Here is a 12636-nt window from a genome sequence, read left to right on the forward strand (position 1 = left end):
AATTGCTACTCAGATCTACAATGGCCACTGTTTTAAGATCTCCCACCCTCAACTCCAAGCGACTGCACTGTATTTTTATTTTGGTTCTGATGTTCCCATTTGCCCCGCTGTGCAGACTGCTTGTGAATTGATTTTAATTATTGTGTATTTGCTTCAATTACAATAATTGCAATTGATCCAACTTTGAACAATTCGAAGTGTTGGTGCTGACCTTTAAAGCCCTAAACGGCCTCGGTCCTGTATACCTGAAGGAGTGTCTCCACCCCCATCGTTCTGCCCGGACACTGAGATCCAGCGCTGAGGGCCTTCTGGCGGTTCCCTCATTGCAAGAAGTGAGGTTACAGGGAACCAGACAGAAGGCCTTCTCGGTAGTGGTGCCCACCCTGTGGAACGCCCTCCCTTCAGATGTGAAGGAAATAAGCAGCTGTCTTCTCTTTAAAAGACATCTGAAGGCAGCCCTCTTTAGGGAAGCTTTTAATATTTAATGCTGTATTGTTTTTAACACTTGATTGGAAGCTGCCCAGAGTGGCTGGGTAAACTCAGCCAGATGGGCGGGGTATAAATAAATTATTATTATTATTATTATTATTATTATTATTATTATTATTATTATCCACGTGACCGTTTGACAGATTAATGGACTCAATCATATTCTTTTTTTTTAATGAACATAAAACGAGTCTGATAAGATATTTTCAGAACTTAATGCATTTGGGTCATGGTGAATTCACAGAATTTGGGTTTCTGAAGCCGCAGTATTACACCCACTTACTTGGCAGCAAGACTAATTGAAATGGAATAATTGCTTCTGACTGGAAAGAAGATGGCACCCTGATGCATGGAGTCTTTTGAAATACTGTATGCGAAAGGCAACAATTCAGAGGCAGAGCACATGCTAGGCATGTAGACGTACCCCCAGTTTCAATTCCTGGCACCCCCAGGGAGAGCTAGAAAAACAATACCGAAACCTTGAAGAGCTCCTGCCAGCCAGTGTAGACAGCACTGAGCTAGATGGATCAGTGGTTTGACTCAGTATACTGCTGCATCTTATTTTTCTAGCTCCTGCTATTGTTCTTGTTGTTTGCAGCTGGAAACTTAATTTTTGTACACTGTAGACCTGTCTTACGTGGGCTGAGACTGCAGAATCAGTTTTGTGCTCATGGCCACCGATGTTTCATATTAGGTCTGTGTAACCTTCATAGGAATCTTAAAGCTGTGCTACGGGGATCTAAATAGATTTAATGGTCATTCCCTGTTTTCGAGGGGGGAGGGGACAGGGCCCCGGAAACTATAAGTGAGGCAGAAGATTGCTAACGGAAGTTGGAGCATCTTCACCAAGCTAGGATGATTTGGGGGAAGCCCCGCTTTTCATTGCCATATTTAGAAATGCTATGCTGTAGTTTTGAATTTTCACTTAAAGCGCTGTAACTTAAAGCTGCCGCTTGCCCTACCCTTCATAGCACAGGATACGCTACCATGTTAACCTATTGAAATCATGTCATCATCCCTGGTGTTTTGTTGTTTTAAGTCTGAAAGCACCATACTCTTCTAGCTTTTCCTGTTTATGTGGAAGGTGCAAAAATTTCTCTGTCGTAGGACAGGGTTCTAAACCTGTTCACACAATGATACAGGACTTTCAAAGTACATTAGCGATTCCTATTTTTTTAATGTTTTATTTAAAGAAGGCTTTGGTTAAAGAGTCAGCTTTGCCACTTTTAAGGACTGAGTTGTGTGTTGATGTTTCTGGTATTTGGGGATGTTTACCTATATTGGAGGCTAGTAAGTCCCTGGCTTGGAAGTATGAAACCCGTATGAATGATATACTTAGAGTTTTTGTTTTCTTTTTTCTTTCCCTAAAAATTATAAAAAAATAAAACATGGTAGTAGCATTTATTGGAGCAATGTTCTGGAAGCCTTGGCCCTTAATCTTAATGTGGGCGTTGGGTGTGCACAATGCATTTGGTCAGAGGATCTCACACTATTACCAGTTTCCCAAAATAAACTCAGGATCTGATCATCAAATGAACTTTGGGACACATTTAAGCCCCGGTTTGAGCCTAGATTAATCATTTTTTATATAACGAGGTAGAACATTCATTTCTGTATAAGCTTAGAATATGCATGAAGAATGTGAGCTGCACCTTCCAGACTAATGCAGACCAGAGCTTTGTGGTGTGTATGCTCTGACATGGCACAAAGTGCATTTAGAAACGCATGTGTTGAGATTGGCATGCATCTTTAAATTCATAATATCTTTGTGCAGATTAAATACACACACACACACATAGATATGTAGGAAAAGGGTTGGGATGGACTCAACGGTGAAGACATGTGAAAGTCATGCATAGATTGGAGACAGGCTGGTTCATCCTTGCCTACTTTAGAAGCTATTAGCTAGTTACAATGCATGCTTTCCTTTTTATAATTAAATGCCGTATGCAAAAAGGACAGGTTTTTAATGGATTGGATTGTGCTACATGTTATATGTAAATACACCTAATAGTTGCTTAAGGGCCACTTTACTGTTGGAAAAGCCTCTGTGTAAGGAAGTAGATGCTATTTCTCCATCTACTTCTCTTCTTCCAACTATCCCATTCTAAAGCCGTTTCCCTGATAGTAAAAAGTGCTATTGAGCTGCCATTGTACATCTTTGCATCTAATGTGTAGTTTAATGGGAAATTAATCATGAACACCTGAAACTAAATGAAGCCAAGTCTTTTGTTTCACAAGAATTAAGAATCTTAATAATAGTATATACCAGGGACGTCCAACTCGCAATAGACTCTGATCTACTCACACTATAAAAAAAACGGGCAGTGATCTACCCATTGTCGTTGGATGGACCAAAGTTGTTGAGCTTATTTTTTAGGGGTGCGGGAGGGAGGAGATCGCTGAAAGACCTGAGATTTACCAGGAGCTCTCGTTGTTCAGTCCCTGCTCCTGCCCACCTAGCAGTTCAAAAGCACCTCAAAGTGCAAGTAGATAAATAGGTACCGCTCCGGCGGGAAGGTAAATGGCATTTCCGTGCGCTGCTCTGGTTCGCCAGAAGCGGCTTAGTCATGCTGGCCACATGACCCGGAAGCAGTATGCCGGCTCCCTCGGCCAATAAAGTGAGATGAGCGCTGCAACCCCAGAGTCGTCCGTGACTGGACTTAATGGTCGGGGGTCCCTTTACCTTTACCTTTACCAGTAGATTGCGATCTACCTGTTGGACATGCCTGGTATATACTATTGCCCTTGGTGTTCAGCCAACTTTTTGAGAGTGCTTGGGGTGGAGGGAAATGCTTTTTTGTAGAATCATGGAATTGCATGGTTGAAAGGGCATCCATTCCAACCGCCTGCAAGGCAGGAATCTCAGCTAAAGCATCCGTGACAGATGGCCACCCAACCTCTGCTGAAGAACTTCCAATGAAGGAAAGTTCACCACTTTCCGAGGGAATCCATTCCACTGTCAAACAGCTCTTACTGTCAGAAAGGTTTACTTGATTTAGCCTGAACCTCCTCTCTTGTTACTTGAAGCCACTGGTTCAATTCCTACCCTCCAGAGATCCCCTCCTGTTTAGGAGATAACCCCACCCCACCCCACCCCAGTGTCTCGTAAGCATGGTAACAATGATCATGACCTTTACATTCAGGTAGGTAACCGTGCTGGTCTGACGCAGTCGAAATCACCTTTAAAATCACCTATGGCAAAGGTAGCCAAAGCGGTGTCCTCCAGATTTGATAGGACTACAATTCTGCCTGCTCCCTCCCCATTTGGCATATGGGAGTTCAAGTACAACAGCAGCAAGCTACTCATGCACCTAGGGAATCAATAGTCAGGTTGGTGGAAAACAAAAGAAAAAAATGTTTTTTAAATTAGAAATGTTCATCTTTCAAAAACCCATTCTACTTCTTCATCTGAAGCAGCCATGCCGTTTTTTTGTTTTTGTTTTTTTGGGTATGGCAAACCAGGACTTCAGTATGGCCTCGTTACAGTTTTCCTCTCGAAGAGGCGAGCTCTCTGGAACAGAGCTGAGGTAGCATCCTGGGCAAGCATTTAAACTTTAGACTTATAAGCCACATTGCTGCAAATTATCGTAACCGGACAATCAGAGTGCATTTACTGAAAAGTCTGTCGCGCTGCATGAATCACACTCTGCTTTTGTGTGAAGAGAGCTTTGCTCATGGTTTTCCAGTGTCTCTCATCCTTACATTCTCATTTCATCCATCACTTTGAACACACACAGATGTTTAGAGAGCCGTTCCTTTTCTGCATTTCCCCCTCCAGTCTTCCTATCAGGAAGCAGAACCACTTTTGTTAAAAGCACAATCCCTCTTCTTCAATTAGGTTGTGGTCAAAATCATTGGTGGGAACAGTTTATGCATACAGGTGGCATGTTTCCTTTAAAACATTATTGTGACAAATCCCCAAATTCTGACTTATTTTTGCTTTTCCAGCATTGGGGGACTTTAAAGAGCAATTTGTGGTCACTGAGTGTGGATGCATGGCAAGCAGCAGAAATTATTTCGAAATTCTGCTAAAAACGTGGGTGCGTTTGCAACCTGAAACAAGCACAAAAAATCCACAAAAGTTAAAGCTGTGAACCAAACAGGAAATATTAAGCCTGTGTTTCTCTACAGATATTAGTGATACTTTTATGAGTTATGTATGGTTAGATGTGTTGGCATCCGTCTGACTCGGGAGACAGTGGAGGAGTGCGCCATCGGGGGTGAAGTCAAACTGCTGAAAGGTTTCAGCACCTGCTGTGTCTATATGGGAGAGACATGTTTTGTTGCAGCTGGAACAGATAAATGTCCAGTGATGATCTGCTTATTTTCAAACACTTCCAGGATGCAAACCAAGCAGTATGGTATATGCAAGCACTGCTGTCTTATAGAGGGCTGATTTTTGGGGGGCGGCAGGGGAAGGGAAATTGTATTAAGTAGGATTGGAAGAAAGTAGTTAGGCCCTTTTACAGGAAGACATTTGCACTGCATTACCTCTGCTTTTAAAATGGTAAAAACAGTATATTGAATTAGGTTTTTTAAAAATCATTCTTGCACACCTGATATTTTGCATTACAGAAAGATGCACCAAAGCTGAAATGGCATTTTGAAAAATATGATGTGGTTTACTGTTTTGTTAATATGGGTTTCTGAGTCTTTTTTTGTCCAAGGACCAAACAGATAAGGCTTTGTGCTTTTGAAAAGAATATTTTGAGGTCTAATGCATACCCTCCAACATTTCTCCCACGAAAATAGGGACGTCCCATTCCATAATGATAATTTTACTGTTTATACCCCACACATCTTACTGGGTTGCCCCAGGTACTCTGGATGTTTTCCAACATATATAAAAAACATAATAAAACATTAAACAATTTTTTTAAAACCTCCCCTATGCAGGATTGCTTCAGACAGCTCAGGGGTTGAATAACTCCATACCCTCCAGTGTTTCTCCAACAAAAATAGGGACATCTTAAGGAAAAGTGGGACATTCTGCGATCAGATCAGAAACTGGGATGGCTTCTTTAAATCAGGGACGTCCCTGGAAAACAGGGACACTTGGAAGGTCTGCTAATTGTAAGAATGAAGGACAATTACTAGCACTGAGTTTTCTGAGTTTTTTTGTTGTGGTTGTAAAGCAGCATGCATTAGTCATCTATTTTCGTTTTGCAGAAGTTCTCTCTTATAGTAACAGAGGTTAAGGGGTGGGCAGTAGGAGCGAGAGCAGACAGTTAGTGGAAGCTAGTGCTTAGTGAGACTTTACAGTGCAGATGCTGGAATTGGGCCATTGGAAACAGAACCACAGGGTTAGAGTGAAGGCTTGCTTGCTGGATCCAAAGAATGGCTTCTCAGGGTAAGTTAGGAAAGAGTTGTATACCGAGTTTGGAAATTAGAGCAGCAATCCTTAAAGCAGGCCTTTCCTTTATATCCCAGCATTCTGTATTTTGTGTTTGTGCTTTCCTATGCATGGGAGGATTTTTTTTTCAATAGATCTGGCAGCTGGTTAATAGCAATGTTTGTGATGGCAAATCTGTGCTACTTACAGGTCTATGAAATAAGTAATATCCACCAGATTCTATGAAGCTATCATCCGGAAGACTAGATGATGGACCTTTTTTCAAGCCTAATTGCTAGAGAAGGGAGAACTTGGGGGCGGGGGAGGGGGCACGGAATCACAACACATGAGGGGGTGGAGGGTTAACTCTCCCTGCCTCGTGTACTGCAACTTCCTTCCAAAAATCACCTCTTGGGGGAGGCAGTCTTTGTGGAGATGCAACTGAATGGGGAAGAATTCATGCCTCTCTCCCCATATGCTGAGATTTCCATTGGCTGAGATCACCTTCCTTTGGAAATTAGGTATGGGGGGGAAACCTCCAGTGCTGTAGATGTTGGGTTCCTGTGCCTGTGTGTGTGTGTGTGTGTGTGTGTGTGTGAGAGAGAGAGAGAGAGAGAGAGAGAGAGAGAGAGAGAGAGAATGTTGCACCACCTGTATTTAGCATTGCCCCTACCCTGAAATATTAGCTCAGGGCCCACAGTGCTTTGTGAGAAAATAATAATAATAATTCTCATCCCTGACAAATAGGTAGTTTGTGCTTTATTGAAGACACCGGTAGAAAGTTTCACCACCACACAGGAAAAAGTATTTCTGCAAACAAATGAAACATTCTGTTTAGAAACAAAAGTTTGTATGTATGTGTTTGCCCTTGTATGTATGAAAAAATACTGATGTGTGGGTTTGGTTTATTCTCTTTAGCAGTTAGAAAGAATACCTTGCCGTTAGGATCAACCCAAACTGAAGGGATAAATAAGATGCCACCTGAGGCATAAATGGCCTTGGTTGCAAGAATGCCAGTTACCACCTGTGGCTGGTGCACCAACCATGCCCTTTCCTGGGTCGGGAGAGTTTGTCCACAGTGATCCATGCACTGGCAACGTCCCATGTGGATTACTTTGAGATTTTTTTCTAATGCAAGAGGCGAAGAAACATTATTACATAAGTAAATAGAATGATATAACTGTATATGTTTCACCTGCAGAATGAAAAATGGTAAGAGGAGGTCTGCTACATATAAGGGAGCAAAAGTAAAATAAAATATCTGTCATCCAAGGACAGGACTACATCTAAGGGACTTAAATCACAGAAAGGTAGATTTCGGTGGGATAGTAGCAGAAATGTTTTCATTTCCCCATATTTCTGCAAAACAGCTTAAAATGCACAGGCATGGCACAGGCTGAACAAACTCACCTCCACCCGTTCTAGAAACAGGAGTCCGTGCTGTAGAATTTTTTAATTTGCTTGTTTTCCTCTAAGGAACAAGTTTTAATTTTCGTAAAGCTGACTCGGTCAAAGTTAACTTTGGCAACAGTACGTGTTTGAACAGGATGTGGAACAGGGACTGAGGAATCTCAGAGAAAGATTCCTAAACATCTGAATGTTAATTCACAGCTATGGGATGTGCTAATGACATGTTAATCCACTCGCTAAATATTATGTGTGTATTCAGGGCTTTCTTTTTTTTTACCAGCTGATGCTGAGGCCACATTCGCATTATACATTTAAAGCACTATGATGCCACTTTAAGAGTCTGCTTCCCCTGAACATTTCTGGAAGCTATAGTCCAGGCTTCCTCCACCTTGGCCTGCCAGATGTTTTTGACCTACAACTCCCATGATCCCTAGCTAGCAGGACCAGTGATCAGGGATGATGGGAATTGAAGTCTCAAAACATCTGGAGGGCCAAGATTGAGGAAGCCTGCTATAGTCTGTTAAGCGCGCTGAGAGGAGTTAGGAAATGCTTGTTCCCCTCACACAGCCACAATTTCCAGAGTTCTCTGGGAAGAAGTATTGATTGTTAAACCACTATGGGATATGGCCTGGGAAGTTTGCAGCAAATGGTATTCAGAGGCTTACTGCCTCTAACAATGCTTTGCACCACAGATTTGTGTAATGGCATCATGATATTGGCAGTTTTAATTTTGACCCCATTCCTAATGAGTCTTAAGATGGGATTTGCCATTTTCACAGCTGACACGCATCTTCGTTGACTTATCCACTACAATCCCAGACACCATCAGTTGGGAAGTGTATCTATGAAATTAAGGTGGGGTGGGGGTTTTTTTTGCCCCAAAGTGTATTAGTTTACACTTGCTTGTACCACCTCGCAATCCATTTTGTTTTACCCACAATTTGGTGCCATTGGCAAACTTGTTTATCTCATCTACCTTGCTGCTCACCTCTAACCCAAACCATTTATGAATATGCTAGTATTAAACACAGTGCAGTATTAAGTAACATTAGCCCTGTGTTGCGCTGCAAGAAGCACTGTATTATGGAGCATAAAAACAAATCCATAAAATTTGCACTTGTGATATAGTACCTGTGGCACTAATAGCAATTGCTTCACAGCACTGTGGTATTACTGTTCCTGTAAAATCAGCACTGGTGCCTGGAACTCGTATGAGAGGGATATTGGCCCCTTGTCCTCTGCCAATCTCTTCTGCTGTCTCAGCTTTCCTTCCCAGCTTCCACTAGACTCCCTTCACTGTATCTGTTACTGTACATCATAGGAGCCAACTCCAGGGGGCCGTGGGTGCTTGGGCACCCACAATAATATAATTGTGGGGGCGGGCACCCACAAAGTCAATGAAAAAAGCTAGCAGACGACAGCGGTGCAGCATCTGAGAGAGAAGCAGTTCAGCCAGTTTCTGTGAGGTGTGGCGCAGAGGCAGAGCTTCTCTCCACGGAAAAGGGGGCCTTGCTGGCTGTGGATAGGAGGAAGAGGAGCCACTGCTGCCGCAACGCGGATGTGTGACGTCATGTGCACATGCCTGTACATTACCGTGCAAGCCTGTGTGTGTGACATCGCACATCTGCGTTGCAGTGGTGGGCACCCACAATCCTGAGGGTGCGATGGGGCCCCTGCCATAGACGCTATGTTTCATAAATTGCAATGCAGAACCATGGCATTCTCCTTCCCCCTGTCAATCCCCTCTGTTGTATTCCCTAGTCTTGCTCCCCGGAAGATTGGTAGATAAAACAATTAGTAAAAAATAGTGTAGAGAGCCCTTTAACAACTGTGCATCTCCTTTTAAATCACTTCAGGTCTTTAAAGGATTAGTAAATGAGACATTGCAGTGACTATAGTAACAGGGGATAGTCTGCTGCAGGTAACTTGCGGTAAAGGAACAGAGCTAGCAGAGAAAGTGGAATGTTACTTGCCCTAAGGGAGTTGCAAATTGCATGGGTGGTGTAAAGTAATGAATAAAAACAATTGCAAGAGAGCATCTCTTGTTCCATAAGATTATTAGTTTGCACTCCCTACCAACTTCTTTTGGCACAAGCTATCTTCCGAGGAAATCTAAAGCTTCAGCAAGCTTGATTTAAATAGAAATTAATAACTATTTATTTTGCAAGTGGTGTAACATCTAATGCTTCCAGATGTTTGAGTTTCAGTTAATACTTGTCCAAGCATGACACCCTGAAGACTAACAGAACCACCCAAACACTCATCAAATACTGAATCAATACGGGATGTTAGGTTATGTTTTAAAACATACCATTGTTGCTGACTTTGTGCGTTAATCTCTGTTTTGATACGGTTTATTGTTTTATAGGATTATTCTGCTGTAGTTGATGTATGATTTTTGGGAATGGTGGTTTTGAATGAGTTTTTAATTGATTCATAGAATCACAGAATTGTAGAGTTGGAAGGGATCCTGAGGGTCATCTAGTCCAACCCCCTGCAATGCTGGAATCTCAACTAGGCATCCAGTACAGATGGCCTGCTTAGAAACCTCCATGAAAGGAGACTCCCCCACCTTCTGAGAGAGTCCATTTCACTGCCAGAAAGCTCTTACCATCCGACAGTTCTTCCTGGTGTTTAGTCAGAATCTTCTTTATTGTAACTTGTATCTAGTGCTTTTTTCCTAAAAATATGTTTAGGGGTACTCTCATTTTCCTACTCATATTGAAATACTGCCCCTCAATGAGGCCAAACTTAGATTCACAAAATGTGACCAATGCTTGTATCCATTGGTTTGAGTCCATCTTCCATGTGACATTCCTTGACATACTTGAAGATGGCTATCATATCTCCTCTCAGTCTCCTCTTTTCCAGGCTAAACATACCCAGTTCCCTCAATCGTTCCTCATAAGGCTTGGTTTCCAGGTCTTTTATCTTCTTGGGCGCCCTCCTCTGTACACATTCCAGCATGTTGATATCCTTAACTTGTGGTGTCCAGAACTGGACACAGTACTCAAAAAGCAGAATAGAGCGGTGCGATCTGGATGCTGTTTTTCTGTTGATGCAACCTAGAATATTATTAGCTTTTTTTGCTGCTGCATCACACTGTGTAGTCAGGTTAAGCCTGTTGTCTACAGTGGTACCTCGGGTTAAATACTTAATTCGTTCCGGAGGTCCGTTCTTAAACTGAAATGGTTCTTAACCTGAAGCACCACTTTAGCTAATGGGGGCCTCCTGCTGCTGCCGCGCCGCCGGAGCACAATTTCTGCTCTCATCCTGAAGCAATGTTCTTAATCTGAAGCACTATTTCTGGGTTAGCGGAGTCTGTAACCTGAAGCGTCTGTAACCTGAAGCGTATGTAACCTGAGGTACCACTGTACTAAGATCCCTAGATCCTTTTCACATATTGCCCAGAGAGCTTTAGTTACTACTAAATGCCATAATTAAAAAAATGATGGGTGTTAGTATGTGTGCATTAATAAAGCAGATGTTCAACAAACTGATTTACCTTATGATTAGTTTTGTTATTCCATGGCAGTTGGGAATGTCAATTTATTTATTTATAATTTTGTAGCAATTTATCATGAACGTATGTACAAATTAATCACATAACCATGCAAACAGTAACAGAACTATACCAGAAGCGTATCCAGTGTTAAAAAGCAAAATTAAAAACAGTGATGCAGTTACATACAGTGGTACCTTGGGTTACATACGCTTCAGGTTACAGACGCTTCAGGTTACAGATTCCACTAACCCAGAAATAGTGCTTCAGGTTAAGAACTTTGCTTCAGGATGAGAACAGAAATCGTGCTTTGGCGGCGCGGCGGCAGCAGGAGGCCCCATTAGCTAAAGTGGTGCTTCAGGTTAAGAACAGTTTCAGGTTAAGAACGGACCTCCAGAACGAATTAAGTACTTAACCCAAGGTACCACTGTATAGCCAAGATTATAAAATGAGTCTATGTAGCCCATCTACAACTAGGAATGAGTCATGGGAGGAATGAGTCAGAGGACCCTGACCAAAGGCCTTCTACCTCCTCTATTCACTCGTACCTTGGATCCTGAACGTCTTGGTACTCAGACTTTTTGGCTCCCGAACATCGCAAACCCAGAAGTGAGCATTCTGCTTTTCGAATGTTCTTTGGCACCCAAATGTCCAAATGTTCCATGGCTTCCGATTGGCTGCAGGAGTTTCCTGCAGCCAATTAGAAGCCGCGCTTTGGTTTCTGAACATTCCGGAAGTCAAACAGACTTCTGGAATGGATTTTGTTTGACTTCCAAGGTACAACTGTATCTGCCAGTGTATTGGCCTATATTTATGTGCCAATGAGAGCTAACAGAATGTTCATTGTTTGGCCTATCAAAACCTGACTTTGTGGGATTTTCCCATCTTGTATATATGTAAATTGACAAGGACTTACCTGTGAACTACTAAGAACAAGTTTTTCTTTATTAAGTGTAGCAACTTTAGTGACATCAGGCTGCCCACTTAAAGACTTCCATAAAAAGTAACAGTTAAGCTTATAATTAGAGATAACCATTTCACCTCTCACTTGTTACCCAGTTATAACCACAATAATACTACATTTCACCTTCTGGTTCTTATATTTACCTTACATATATGCAATATTTGATCTTGGACTTTGTTGATTCTCCACAAGGACTAAATGATTAAGATGGCCATTTCCAAATGGATGGATTACTCAGGAGCAATCACCCAGAACAAAAATCTTGAGGATGTGATCAGGAAAATCAGAGCCTCATATTTCTGAAATAAATATATCTAATAATTGCTGAAACAACTTACGCCAGAGTCACTTGCATTGTTAATGCAGGTGTATTATCCATCTTCCCATTCTATATATAAATGGCAAAAATCACAGGTGTAGTATTTTTTCCAGTGGAGGGAGTCTAAAGAAAAAGCAGAATCAGCCAAAATGCGATTTACGTACAGTCATTTGTAATGCTCATGGGGAAAAGTGGACTCCTAAGGTTTGTATAAAATAGAATAGGCACAAGGGGTGACATTAGAGACCTCTCTTTAATTAAGTTAGATTTCCTGGAATATTGATTCACATCGGCATGTTTTGAATGTTTGACATTTTACCATTAGCCATATTGAGCAGCATTTCATGGAAAGGCATAATGGATACACAAGGATTTAATTTAGTTCACATATCAAAGTGAACCAAACTTAGTTACACACCCCAAACTCGTGTGGAACATAGTGCGAGAGACTAAATAACTTCTCTGAATTTTGTGCTATGATTCTTGCTTCAGTAATACAGCAAAAATAATTAAAAACGTTAAAACTTAAAGGTAAGTTTAAAAAGACAGAAAAATATGTAGAAGTCTATTAAAATATATATTTTATACTGTAAGATTTGTTCAGCCAAAGGAGTTGT

General features: G+C 41.7%; 1 protein-coding gene across 5 annotated transcripts in view; it reads left to right on the forward strand.

The window, feature by feature from the left end:
* The window catches only part of MITF (melanocyte inducing transcription factor), a 137576-nt gene that overhangs the window by 55571 nt on the left and 69369 nt on the right, over positions 1-12636 (forward strand). Inside the window, exon 1 of one of the 5 annotated variants that reach the window (XM_083601658.1) lies at positions 5781-5842. The exons of the other annotated variants lie outside the window; for them this stretch is intronic. The gene's annotated coding sequence lies outside the window, so the exon portion shown is untranslated. Of the gene's footprint in view, positions 1-5780; positions 5843-12636 lie in introns of those variants that run through there. 5 annotated transcript variants of the gene reach the window in all.

The sequence above is a fragment of the Podarcis filfolensis genome (genome assembly GCF_964270895.1).
Source record: "Podarcis filfolensis genome assembly, chromosome: 2".
Taxonomy (NCBI): domain Eukaryota; kingdom Metazoa; phylum Chordata; class Lepidosauria; order Squamata; family Lacertidae; genus Podarcis; species Podarcis filfolensis.